Genomic DNA, 13295 nt, shown 5'->3' on the forward strand with positions numbered 1-13295 from the left:
CGTTTACATAATATATTTTTCTTTCGGTTAAAATAGAAAATATTTATTTATATTAAATAAGCAAGTTTAATAATAAATATCTTTCGTAAAAATAAATTTAATAAATTTTTTATTGTACCCACTACAAAAAGCATTAGCCACTACCGTTAATATCAGCTGATTTTAACGCCACTTGTCATTTTAACACACAGACGCCTGCAGTACCTTAACCATTCCCAGTCATATCACTTGTCATTTTAGTCACTATTTCTGCATGTCACTTGTCACTTGATACACCTTAGAAAGTTTTAACTTTTAAACACCTTACACACACCTTACACACCTACACACCGTACACACCTTACAAAGCTTTAACCGTTACCATTAAAATCCGCTGATTTCAACGCCACTTGTCGTTCTTGTCATTTTCAAATCAATTTCAAGCGGTCCTGGTTATAATACGCGGTTGGTTATTATACGGTCTAGGCACGCCTTGAATCATCTTGAAATTTCACTTTTCTTAAGTAATTGAACCTACTAGAGACGTAATGCATTATTTCATACGGATCTTCAAGGATTCATGTATCTCAGATAGGTTTAAAGGTCAAAAAGTCGTTAAAAAGTGCATTTGTTCGGTTTCTACCGCATCTCATAGTCTAGGTACTTGAATCATCTTAGGATTTTACTTTTCTTAAATGGTCGAACCCACTAGAGACGTGAAGTATCATTTCATCACGATCATGAAGGATTCATGAATCTTAGATGGATTTAAAGGTTGAAAAGTACACTTTTTCGGATTCTACCTCATCTCATGGTCCAGCCACGCCTTGAATCATCTAGAAATTTTACTTTTTTGAAGTAGTTAAGTCCACTGAGATGTGAAGCATCATTTTATAGAGATCGTTAAAGATTCATGGATCTCAGATGGGTTTAAAGGTCAAAAGTGGTTAAAAAGTGCACTTTTTTGGATTCTACCACATTTCATGGTCCAAGTACAGCTTAAATCATCTTGAAATTTTACTTTTCTTAAGTAGTTAAACCCACTAGAGACGTGAAGTATCATTTCATAGCGATCGTCAAGGATTCATGGATCTCAGATGGGTTTAAATGTCAAAAAATCGTTACGAAGTGCATTTTTTCGGTTTCTACCGCATCTCACAGTCCAGCCACGCCTTGAATCATCTAGAAATTTTACTTTTTTGAAGTAGTCAAATCCATTGAGATGTGAAGCATCATTTTATAGAGATCGTCAAAGATTCATGGATCTCAGATGGGTTTAAAGGTCAAAAGTGGTTAAAAAGTGCACTTTTTTCGATTCTACCACATTTCATGGTCCAAGTACAGCTTAAATCATCTTGAAATTTTACTTTTCTTAAGTAGTTAAACCCACTAGAGGCGTGAAGTATCATTTCATAGCGATCGTCAAGGATTCATGGATCTCAGATGGGTTTAAATGTCAAAAAATCGTTACGAAGTGCATTTTTTCGGTTTCTACCGCATCTCATAGTCCAGGGGCGCCTTGAATCATCTTGAACTTTTTCTTTTTTGAAGTAGTTAAGTCCACTGAGATGTGAAGCATCATTTTATAGAGATCGTCAAAGATTCATGGATCTCAGATGGGTTTAAAGGTCAAAAGTGGTTAAAAAGTGCACGCACTTTGTTGGATTCTACCGCATTTCATGGTCCAAGCACAGCTTAAATCATCTTGAAATTTTACTTTTCTTAAGTAGTTAAACCCACTAGAGACGTGAAGTATCATTTCATAGCGATCGTCAAGGATTCATGGATCTCAAATGGGTTTAAATGTCAAAAAATCGTTACAAAGTGCAATTTTCGGTTTCCACCGCATCTCATAGTCCAGGGGCGCCTTGAATCATCTTGAAATTTTACTTTTCTTAAGTGGTCGAACCCTCTAGAGATATCAAGCATCAGTTCATCGCGATCATCAAGAATTCATGGATTTCAGGTCGGTTTAAAGGTCAAAAAGTCACTTGTCATTCTAACACACAGACGCTTGGAATACCTTAACCATTCCCAGTAATATCACTTGTCATTCCAGTCATTATTTCTGCATGTCACTTGTCACTTGATACACCTTAGAAAGTTTTAACTTTTAAATCATATTTTCCCTTTCAGTTAAAATAAACAATATTAAATTATATTAAATAAACAAATTTAATAAATAACTTTTATAAAAGTTAAATTCTTTGACGTACACACCTTAGAAAGCTTTAACCACTACCGTTAAAATCCGCTGATTTCAACGCCACTTGTCATTCTTGTCATTTTCAAATCAATTTCAAGCGGCCCTGGTTATTATACGGTCTAGGCACGCCTTGAATCATCTTGAAATTTCACTTTTCTTAACTAATTGAACCTACTAGAGACGTAAAGCATTATTTCATAGGGATCTTCAAGGATTCATGTATTTCAGATAGGTTTAAAGGTCAAAAAGTCGTTAAAAAGTGCATTTTTTCGGTTTCCACCGCATCTCATAGTCTAGGTACGCCTTGAATCATTTTAGAATTTTACTTTTCTTAAATAGTCGAACCCAATAGAGACGTGAAGTATCATTTCATCACGATCATCAAGGATTCATGAATCTTAGATGGATTTAAAGGTTGAAAAGTACACTTTTTCGGATTCTACCTCATCTCATGGTCCAGCCACGCCTTGAATCATCTAGAGATTTTACTTTTTTGAAGTAGTTAAGTCCACTGAGATGTGAAGCATCATTTTATAGAGATCGTCAAAGATTCATGGATCTCAGATAGGTTTAAAGGTCAAAAGTGGTTAAAAAGTGCACTTTGTTGGATTCTACCGCATTTTATGGTCCAAGCACAGCTTAAATCATCTTGAAATTTTACTTTTCTTAAGTAGTTAAACCCACTAGAGACGTGAAGTATCATTTCATAGCGATCGTCAAGGATTCATGGATTTCAGATGGGTTTAAATGTCAAAAAATCGTTACGAAGTGCATTTTTTCGGTTTCTACCGCATCTCATAGTCCAGCCACGCCTTGAATCATCTAGAAATTTTACTTTTTTGAAGTAGTTAAGTCCACTGAGATGTGAAGCATCATTTTATAGAGATCGTCAAAGATTCATGGATCTCAGATGGGTTTAAAGGTCAAAAGTGGTTAAAAAGTGCACTTTGTTGGATTCTACCGCATTTTATGGTCCAAGCATAGCTTAAATCATCTTGAAATTTTACTTTTCTTAAGTAGTTAAACCCACTAGAGACGTGAAGTATCATTTCATAGCGATCGTCAAGGATTCATGGATCTCAGATGGGTTTAAATGTCAAAAAATCGTTACGAAGTGCATTTTTCGGTTTCCACCGCATCTCATAGTCGAGGGGCGCCTTGAATCATCTTGAAATTTTACTTTTCTTAAGTGGTCGAACCCTCTAGAGATGTCAAGCATCATTTTATCGCGATCATAAAGAATTCATGGATTTCAGGTTGGTTTAAAGGTCAAAAAGTCACTTGTCATTCTAACACACAGACGCTTGGAATACCTTAACCATTCCCAGTAATATCACTTGTCATTTCAGTCATTATTTCTGCATGTCACTTGTCACTCGATACACCTTAGAAAGTTTTAACTTGTAAATCATATTTTTCCTTTCAGTTAAAATAAACAATATTAAATTATATTAAATAAACAAATTTAATAAATAACTTTTGTAAAAGTTAAATTCTTTGACGTACACACCTTAGAAAGCTTTAACCACTACCGTTAAAATCCGCTGATTTCAACGCCACTTGTCATTCTTGTCATTTTCAAATCAATTTCAAGCGGTCCTGGTTATAATACGCGGTTGGTTATTATACGGTCTAGGCACGCCTTGAATCATCTTGAAATTTCACTTTTCTTAAGTAATTGAACCTACTAGAGACGTAAAGCATTATTTTATAGGGATCTTCAAGGATTCATGTATCTCAGATGGGTTTAAAGGTCAAAAAGTCGTTAAAAAGTGCATTTGTTCGGTTTCTACCGCATCTCATAGTCTAGGTACGCCTTGAATCATCTTAGAATTTTACTTTTCTTAAATGGTCGAACCCACTAGAGACGTGAAGTATCATTTCATCACGATCATCAAGGATTCACGAATCTTAGATGAATTTAAAGGTTGAAAAGAACACTTTTTCGGATTCTACCTCATCTCATGGTCCAGCCACGCCTTGAATCATCTAGAAATTTTACTTTTTTGAAGTAGTTAAGTCCACTGAGATGTGAAGCATCATTTTATAGAAATCGTCAAAGATTCCTGGATCTCAGATGGGTTTAAAGTTCAAAAGTGGTTAAAAAGTGCACTTTTTTGGATTCTACCGCATTTCATGGTCCAAGCACAGCTTAAATCATCTTGAAATTTTACTTTTCTTAAGTAGTTAAACCCACTAGAGACGTGAAGTATCATTTCATAGCGATCGTCAAGGATTCATGGATCTGAGATGGGTTTAAATGTCAAAAAATCGTTACAAAGCGCATTTTTTCGGTTTCTACCGCATCTACCGCGTCCAGGGGCGCCTTGAATCATCTTGAAATTTTACTTTTCTTAAGTGGTCGAACCCACTAGAGATGTCAAGCATCATTTCATCGCGATCATAAAGAATTCATGGATTTCAGGTCGGTTTAAAGGTCAAAAAGTCACTTGTCATTCTAACACACAGACGCTTGGAATACCTTAACCATTCCCAGTAATATAACTTCTCATTCCAGTCATTATTTCTGCACGTCAATTGTCACTTGATACACCTTAGAAAGTTTTAACTGTTAAATCATATTTTTCCTTTCAGTTAAAATAAACAATATTAAATTATATTAAATAAACAAATTTAATAAATAACTTTTATAAAAGTTAAATTTTTTGACGTACACACCTTAAAAAGCTTTAACCACTACCGTTAAAATCCGCTGATTTCAACGCCACTTGTCATTCTTGTCATTTTCAAATCAATTTCAAGCGGCCCTGGTTATTATACGGTCTAGGCACGCCTTGAATCATCTTGAAATTTCACTTTTCTTAAGTAATTGAACCTACTAGAGATGTAATGCATTATTTCATAGGAATCTTCAAGGATTCATGTATCTCAGATGGGTTTAAAGGTCAAAAAGTCGTTAAAAAGTGCATTTTTTCGGTTTCCACCGCATCTCATAGTCCAGGGGCGCCTTGAATCATCTTGAAATTTTACTTTTCTTAAGTGGTCGAACCCTCTAGAGATGTCAAGCATCATTTTATTGCGATCATCAAGAATTCATGGATTTCAGGTCGGTTTAAAGGTCAAAAAGTCACTTGTCATTCTAACACACAGACGCTTGGAATACCTTAACCATTCCCAGTAATATAACTTCTCATTCCAGTCATTATTTCTGCACGTCAATTGTCACTTGATACACCTTAGAAAGTTTTAACTGTTAAATCATATTTTTCCTTTCAGTTAAAATAAACAATATTAAATTATATTAAATAAACAAATTTAATAAATAACTTTTATAAAAGTTAAATTCTTTGACGTACACACCTTAGAAAGCTTTAACCACTACCGTTAAAATCCGCTGATTTCAACGCCACTTGTCATTCTTGTCATTTTCAAATCAATTTCAAGCGGCCCTGGTTATTATACGGTCTAGGCACGCCTTGAATCATCTTGAAATTTCACTTTTCTTAAGTAATTGAACCTACTAGAGACGTAAAGCATTACTTCATAGGGATCTTCAAGGATTCATGTATCTCAGATAGGTTTAAAGGTCAAAAAGTCGTTAAAAAGTGCATTTTTTCGGTTTCTACCGCATCTCATAGTTTAGGTCCGCCTTGAATCATCTTAGAATTTTACTTTTCTTAAATGGTCGAACCCACTAGAGAGTTGAAGTATCATTTCATCACGATCATCAAGGATTCATGAATCTTAGATGGATTTAAAGGTTGAAAAGTACACTTTTTCGGATTCTACCTCATCTTATGGTCCAGCCACGCCTTGAATCATCTAGAAATTTTACTTTTTTGAAGTAGTTAAGTCCACTGAGATGTGAAGCATCATTTTATAGAGATCGTCAAAGATTCATGGATCTCAGATGGGTTTAAAGGTCAAAAGTGGTTAAAAAGTGTACTTTGTTGGATTCTACCGCATTTCATGGTCCAAGCACAGCTTAAATCATCTTGAAATTTTACTTTTCTTAAGTAGTTAAACCCACTAGAGACGTGAAGTATTATTTCATAGCGATCGTCAAGGATTCATGGATCTGAGATGGGTTTAAATGTCAAAAAATCGTTACGAAGTGCATTTTTTCGGTTTCTACCGCATCTCATAGTCCAGGGGCGCCTTGAATCATCTTATAATTTTACTTTTCTTAAGTGGACGAACCCACTAGAGATGTCAAGCATCATTTTATCGCGATCATCAAGAATTCATGGATTTCAGGTGGGTTTAAAGGTCAAAAAGTCACTTGTCATTCGTAAAAAAAAATAGTTAAAGCGGCGTCCAGATCTGTACTACGTCGCGCAACCGTACCACGTCGCGAACCAATTTGGACGTCGAAACGCGATCCAGGGCGCTCGTCGCGATCCAGGGCGAGTCGGTTTTGACGAAACATCAAAGGATTGGTACGCGACGACGCCAAGCAAGTCTGGATGGGAAACGAACGACGAGACCGTACGATACGATTTGTTTCTTTATTTTAGTATTATTTTGGCTATCGGCAGGTGTCATGGAGTGGACTGACGAGCGTGTATCTCTTTTAATTGCGTTCTATAGGCATCATGAATGTTTATGGAATCCAAAACATGGATTCTATTACATTAAAAATAAAAAAATTGATTCTTGGACTCAAATATCCTCTAAGTTAAATACAACGGTGGATGAAATTAAAAAGAAGATGACTAATTTGCTTTCCTCATTTCGAAGGGAGTGCAGGAGCAACATCTATTCTGAGCGCTAAATTAACCACTGACAAAAATTAAAATATCAGTAAAATGGATCGCACAAACGGTTGCCATGCGAGGTGCGAGGCGTTGTTCGGTACGGCGTACGTGAACGTGGGTTTTCTGCTCGCATCGTGGTACGCGACGTGGTATGGTTGCGCGACGTGGTACAGATCTGGACGCGGCTTAACGTACACACCTGTAATGCATAAGGCACTACCACTAATCGCCTATTTATTATGTCGTTTGTCATTCTCGTCACTTTACTTGCATGTCACTCGTCACTATCGTTATAAATTTTTGACTTGAACGTCACTTCTCATTATACGATATTATTTAAAGTGTATTGTCACTTGTCACTCTTAAAAGTCTTACAAAATGAGGTCCTTGACGTTCACAGCTGTAATGCCTTAGACACTACTACTAATCAACAGTTATTAACCGATTCCAAGCGATCTATCGGTTAAGCCCTTGGTTCTTAAAAGAGAAAACTTAATAGCCATAATAAATTTTGTGTCATTTTTAAAAAGGAAATAATTAGTTGTTTGTTTTTATTTTTTCCCGCACTTATTTCAATATCTTTGACGTTTGACGTTTAGAAAACAGCTCCGGACGTGGGTAATTACTGTTCCAAATTGATGATGTATAAAGGGCTAATTGGTGACGTCACGTATCTCAAGCGGTTATAACTGTAACCGCTTGGACGTGTTTGGTTAAAATCATTTAGGAACGGTAATTACAGATAGACCGCTTGGAATCGGTTATTGTATTAACTGATTTGTCATTTTTGTCACTTTTCCTGCATGTCACATCATTGTCATTGCAACACACACACTTTAACCACTCCCATAAACTTCAGTTCCTCTTTACGTCGTTTGTCATTCCTGTCACTTTCGAAGCCAATTTAAAGGAGTGGTACCGCCTAAAGTTTATTTACAAAAGTGACGTAAACGTTAATTTTATTTAAAAATTATACGCTGCAAGGCTCTTAAACTACATTCCCATTACCGACGCTCAATTATAATTTGATAGTAAAACGTTAAATTAATGGTCTTTAGGGATAGTTTATACGTGTCTTAGATGAATATAATATTTAAATATACAGGGTAAATTATAAAAAGCTTACTGAAAAGCATAAAATAGGGAAAAATGGCACTTTGACAACCAACAGTTACTCATTTTTAACGTCCACAGTTATTACTAAAAGTAGAAGATTATGACGTTAAATTGAGGTTAATTTACGTACAAAGTAAGTTAAAATGTGACCAATGAGGTTAGTTTAAGGTTGTAATATACGTTTTTTAACGTTAATGCTAGTGAAGTCATTTATGCTTTTCTGTATGTTTTAGTTAGTTTACCTTAGAGTATATATGTCTTAGAAGAGTCTGATATTATATAATAATTGATGTAACTAGACATAATTTGGTAATTTTATTATATATATCTAGAAGTGCTATGGATGTCGATTATTAAACCTTTTATATAATATAATATGATCCTATAGTACTATGTGTATAACTATAATTGAGTCAAAATTACTCGTAAGTATATAAATATAACTAGACTGAATAGATTATAGTAAATAATGGTTTGTGTCAGACTATTTAGTATATAGTTCGGTTTATTATATGTTTTTCGAATGTCATAAGAACACTGCCAAATTTAATAGATTTCCTAATAACATCTGTTATATATATACTTCTGTTATATAGCCTATAGACTGTATATTTTTATATACAGGCTCATAAAAATAATAATGCCCTGTATAAACAACGTATGAAATGACGAAGAAACATTAAGTAAATAAATTTACATAATATTTTAACGTAGAGCAGTGCGCCTAGATACTTATGTAATATCATCATCCTATATTTTAATAAAATTGAAAATTATTTATTTATTTATTTATTAAACAGGGTGGTTTTGGTGTAAAGGGTGAATTTAATAAGCAAAAGCAAACAATTTCATTTAAAACCATTTATTGACTAAAGCACAAAATAAATAAATATAACAGCTCAATTACTACTCTCTATGTGCCAAATCCAAGTACATAAAAAAAATAATCCCATTCTATGTATTTAGTTATAACATAAAGATATTAATATATTATATTAAAACTCTAGAGCCCCTATTTTTGTTATATAACGATATGTACCTAAGCCTGAGTATCTTTACTATTTGTATTATATATTCTTATAGATTTCAAATATTTATAAAGGTGTGTGCATTTAGATTATTTATTTTTTTTGTATAGATCGATATTACTATCTATTGATGTGTCCTATAGAATGAAATGGATTTAGTGATGTAATAAAAATAGATAAAAAAATATGGTTTCATTTAATCGCGTATGTTATGTAAGAAAGGTGCCATTTCCAGGTTATCCAGGAGTAATTTTTCCCATTTATGATTTTTATATGTAGGTTTTTATTAATTTATTAAAGAAGTTATATTAAAGAGTTATTTGATCAAAACATAATTTAAAGCGTGGATTAACGTTATTAACCTTCCGGAGCTCGCGCTAAGTATTTTGGAAAGGACGCTCGCATGCGGACTCAGAGTCCGCAGCCTTCAAATGTGCATATTTCTAAAAATTATTAGCAATAGAAGCTAATTTTTATTTATTTTAAGATTTTATTCATCGAATACATTGATTTTGGCATTTTAACTAAACTTATTGCTACAAAAAAATTAAAATAAACATTTAACAACACATAAAACTTTCTAGAAATAAAAAATAAAAATGTGTTTCATTCTGAGCGGCATTCATGACAAATAACAAGTGAATGCTCTAAACAAACACATTTGTGGCATTCAACACCAAAAAAACGAGAAGGTCTATTTTTTTTTCTATCGCAGTATGACCAACGTCCACGTTGTCCTGCTCAGGTGTAGGTGTTTCCAGTCCGAAAAGTTCTTTTATTCTCAACTGCGTAGCCTTAGGAATAGTTTGCGTCATTCGACGGCGAATATAGCCCTCCACTTATCGAAATGAGAAAGATCGCAAAAACTTTCTTCGTCGTATACTTTCATTATTATTCATTAAATAATCAACAAAAGAGTTTGATCCCGATACATTGAGTAACGAATAGAACACAACCATGGGCTATCTTCTTGTATTACGTGCACAGTTATAAGACGCACATAGCTTGTCCACACAGTCAACACCTCCTTTAGATGAGTTGTAGTCCAATATCATATCTGGTTTTCCAGTAGAAGCATCTATCTTATCGTCAAAATGCATACTTGATAAAAGCAGCACGTTTTTTTTCTTTTTTGGTGTATATGATACTAAAGTACAGTTATGACGAAAGGCGAACATGGACGATAAAAGTGGACGACCCAAAGGATTCGAAAATTCAGGTGGCAATTCCCTTTTGTTTTTTCTAACTGTACCTAATAAAGTTAGCTTGAAATCGGACTAAAGGGAATTGAGTAGCTCCATATTCGTAAACCAGTTGTCAACTGTAATATTACGACAGTTTCCTTTTATTGATTGGCACAATCTCTGCACCACTGCAGTGGGAGAATTACTCGCTTGGAATAGACCCTCAGACTGCTTTCCTACGTAAACCTCCATGTTGCAGGTGTAGAAAGCCTTGGCGTCTACCATAGCAAATATTTTTAGCCCATATTTATTGGGTGTGCTAGGTATATACTGCCTAAAGTTGCAACGCCCCCGAAATGCTTCTAGCTTCTTGTCTATTGTTAGCCATTCAAAAGGTGTATAGGCTGAATCAAACTTACCAACAACTGTATCAAACTCTGTCCGGATGGCGGCTAGCTTGTCAGTCTGTTTTCGTTCGTCTCTAGTTGCCAAATTATCAAAACGTAAATGTTCTAGCAGAAATCGAAATCGACATTGGGATATCGTTAGTCGAAAAAGCTCGACGCCAGTACCATTCTGCGTCCATATTTCCTCAAAATTAAGTCGAGCAAAAAAGTAAAGCAATCTAATCAGTGCTTGTATTTCTAATATGTCCGTGTCTTTTGCATCTCTTTCACGTTGGTAATTGCCTCTACTCATGGCAATATGTCTGTTTGTATTTTCGACTATCGAATTCAGTACTTCGTCTGTAAAAAAAGCTTCCAAATGTCAAAGGAAGATTCTTTATCAAGTTCTCCGCCCTGGTTTTCACATTTCTTTTCGTCATATGTTTGGCCCACTCAGTTCCATCTTTGCCAATAAACACAGGGTAATGTCCCCTAGCGACTTCATCAGTGGCTTCCGTCTCCGAAGTTTCTTGTTCGGTATCACTATCCAAATCTTGCCTGTCTAAATTGTCTTCTTCTCCATCATCTTCTTGGTCCTCAACTTCACTCTTTGGCTCCTCATCATCTTCTTCCAAACATTCTTGCATGAGCTTTTGCAAACGAGGCTCCTTGGCTCCAGGAGCACGCCATCTATAAAAGTGTAGGGTAAACTGTCCAACAGTGAACCATTTTTATTTTTTACTCATTTTTTAAAGAAAATAGAGAAGGTAAAAAGTTGCAAACTTCAGTTTATATTAGTTATTATAATGATGTATTAAATACAGGCACCATTTAACAAAAAATAATATAGAGTTAATCTTTATAATTTTTTTTTTAAAACCTGTTTTGTGGTTTACTGTGTACCACCTTGTGGGTACAATGAACCATCTACACTGTTCACAGTGAACCAAAAACAAAAAAAAACGAATGAAGTATGATTATGTACTTTTCAATAATAACAACCAGTTTTAAAGTTTTAAATTCTAAAAATAAGTTAACAAAAATAAGAACTTCTTTTAAAAAACTAAGAACAAAAAACAAAACAAAAAAAACTTAACTTTTACAAAAAAATAGGAATTTTAACGAACATCTAATAAACCTAAATTAACATAAATTTAAAATAGGAATTTTGCCTTGAGGTACTTCCATTAATATGAGGCTTTGTTAAAATAGTTTTTATGTCCGCTAGATCTATATCTGCTATATCTGTAACAAGAGGCATGTAAAACATATTGCCTATAACTTTTCTACTCAAGAACGTTACAGAAAAACTATTTTTATTTTCTTTTAAAATTTTCCCCACATAATAAATAATATTTTTCTTTAATTGAAATTCTACAAGCACAAAGTCATCAGGAAGTGGGGCTCTCTCAAAAGCAAAGTTAATACCTGGCAACGCTTCATCTTCTGATGTCTCATTATCACTGTCTAAAACCAACGATGTGTCTGAGCTTGACGATGAACTTTCCATTAGGACTCTCTTTGTCTTCTTCGGAACTATTCGTCTTCTACCTTGTTGCTCCATTTCCAAGAGGTCCTTTTCAGGAGTGTCAGTTGCAATTAGACTCCTTCCCGCTTTGCGTCTTTTCCTTGTATTTTTTCTGGCGGCTGCACGGAGTGGTGGTTGAAATTCTTTGGGAGATATAAAAATATTTTCGTTGTTTTGTTGATACGAAGTGGATGGAATAGGAGACTCGATATTTAGGTTTTTCTCGATACCATCTGGTTGATTGGATATAGTAGCTTTTTCTTTTGACATGTCACGTTGTGAAGAGTTTGTGTTTTCTTCAATATCATCTCTCTCATCTGGGTTTCCATTTTCCACCTCTTGGTCCAAAATATATAGGTTTCGATCCCCAGGGTCAGGTCTATCGGTGACGGAGCTAGGCATAAAGTCAACTTCTGAAAAAATGTTACGATCAAACGGGAATATGCCTGTTTTCCGAAATGCATTTGTAATTGTAGATGGTGTCATAGCTTTCTGATAAGCTATTCCAATAAAAGATGCTAATTCATAAATAGTAACGGGAATCCCAGGATTTCTCAGCATCCAAGAATCAATAGAGGCATTATAATATTCTTTAAACGGCTTCATTATACCAACACCTAATGGTTGGGTTTTCTGCGTTGTATGGGGTGGAAGGGTTAAAATATTAACACCGTTTTCCTTTGTAATATCAATAGCTCTGATTGTCAGGTGCGATTCGTGGTTTTCCATAATCAATATGGATGGATTCTCTTTTGAAGATGAGCTATGCTTGACAAAATGAAGCATCACCTCGCTAAAGAGATCTGAATTCATCCAGCCACTGGACGTTGCCAAGCCCAAAGAGCCTGGTGGAGCTCTATTAAGCATATGCGGTTTAAAATGCACTCTGGAAAATATTAAAGCTGGCGGTAGACTTTGCCCACTTGCACTTACGATACAACATGTAATAACTAATGTTCCCTTTTCTCCACTGGTTACTTTGGGCAAGCATCTTATACCCTTGGGTGCCAAGACTCTTTGAGGTTTTTGCACGGTAGTAGTGGAAGTTTCGTCCAAATTAAAGATTCGCGTCCCATCGGCAAACCGTGGATCTCTTTGCAAAATATTATAAAGATTATCAAAAAATTTTCCCACATTTGATCGGTTAAAA

The sequence above is a fragment of the Anthonomus grandis genome, chromosome 4, assembly GCF_022605725.1.
Source record: "Anthonomus grandis grandis chromosome 4, icAntGran1.3, whole genome shotgun sequence".
Lineage (NCBI taxonomy): Eukaryota > Metazoa > Arthropoda > Insecta > Coleoptera > Curculionidae > Anthonomus > Anthonomus grandis.